The following is a 1812-nucleotide window of genomic DNA, read 5'->3' on the forward strand; positions in this document are numbered from 1 at the left end:
TAAAATCAAAATTAACAAACGAGTCGTTGAACAATCTCAATGTAACAATCACAATGTAGCAGGTTCAATTAAGCCACTCCTTACCTCGCCATGAAGTAGTCATGTTTTCCTTTCCTCTTTGAAGTGCCAGAGTTGCAGCCTCGATTCTACCGCATGGGCCGTTGTTGAACTGAATAGGCAGTTAGCAAGTAAAGAAACCTTAGATGCACCGCCTTAGTAGAAGAACAACAAGTCATCATCTAGAAAGGAATGGCAGGTTAACATCTAAATAAAGGACTGACATGAACATCGAGCTCTAGTCAGGTTAACAAAATCACAAACTTTTGTGTAGATTTCATAGCAATTATGAGCTCAGAACTTCCATGGGTTCAACCAGTACCACCGGCGCACCTGCACCCTCGCACAAACTCTCCTTCTACCCCCTATAAAATCTGTAAAAGAACAAATACTAACATTAGAACATGAAAATGCAGAAACTTACAAGATTCACAAGAAATAGCTTACTTAGTACCTATTGCAAAATCGCTTCCCGACCCTAGTGCAAGAGAAACGCCCCAGCCACACGCCCCCATGTTCCTCCTTGCTGCCCTCCTCTTCTCTGCTCAAAGTAATTACTTTTCATTGGTACAATTTAGAGTTGGGGGGAAATAAGCATTACTCAAAGTGATTCTTTAGGGAACTCCAAAGAGATGAAAATCAGTGCAAGAAGATGCATAGTCCTAAATCAAACTATAAATTATGTTGATGTTCATTGATCAAACCTTACCATCAATCCAGCTATTGCAATCCACGTACAGTATAGATCCTACACCGCCCACAATTTCCTTCGCAACCACAAAATGCAGTCCAAAAATTCTCACCAAAGACACGCACAGCTTGATTTAGACCTCACCGGCTCATGCATCGACGAGGCGGCGTGCTCCATCTCGTGTAGACATTACATTATGAGATGCTAAGAGTTAGTCCAGTCAGAGTTTGGAGTATCACGTCTCCAGTCAGAGTTTGGAGTATCACGTCACTCGTGTGCTCCACCTACTTACTCCTCAAAAAAAACAATGTACACAAAGATTGTAAGAACCACATCAATTTTGGTATTGATTTGTCCATGTTCAAAGGACTTCTACCACCAGATCCAAACTTCTCGCTTCACACATTAGGCTGCACTGCAGAATTTGAAAAGTAACTGGAATAAATTGGGCATTTATTTATGCTAATTAACTCGCAAGATGGATGGACGCGGTTGTTCACGTACCTGATCCGGCAGCCGGCAGCTTCCGTGGAGCTGATAATTTGCGTTTTGAGGTGCCATGTGACGCCAACGGCGGAGGGGTCATGGCTGTACCTGCCGTCGATGGCGAAACGGAGGTTGGGGCTCACAGAGCCCAAGAAGTCGCGGAAGAAGGCCACAACCAGGTCCTACCCTATCATGAATCGCGCTGCCGGGGAAAACGCAAATTATCAGCTCCTCTTACACGCAGTACCTCGGCTTAGTCCGCTCCTGCCGCCGACCTCCACAGCGCCTTCCGCCGACCGCGAGTGCCCGCCCCCGGCGCCCATCACCCCATTGTCTTTTCGCTGCAGCTGCATGAGCACGACACAGGGGACAGTAAGCAGCAGCAGCACGAACACACAGGGCGGCCAGCCACAGAACAACATCATCAGTACGGGCCGACCACAAGCACACGGGGCCGACGGCGGGTAATAGCAGCACCTGCAACATGACGGGGCGGCGGCGTCTCGCTGGTAACCCTAACCCTAGCTCGCCGGCCCAGGCAAATTGGGTGAGCCAGAGAAAGAGGACTGACCTAGTCG

Source organism: Triticum aestivum, chromosome 2D (genome assembly GCF_018294505.1).
Source record: "Triticum aestivum cultivar Chinese Spring chromosome 2D, IWGSC CS RefSeq v2.1, whole genome shotgun sequence".
Classification (NCBI taxonomy): Eukaryota; Viridiplantae; Streptophyta; class Magnoliopsida; order Poales; family Poaceae; genus Triticum; species Triticum aestivum.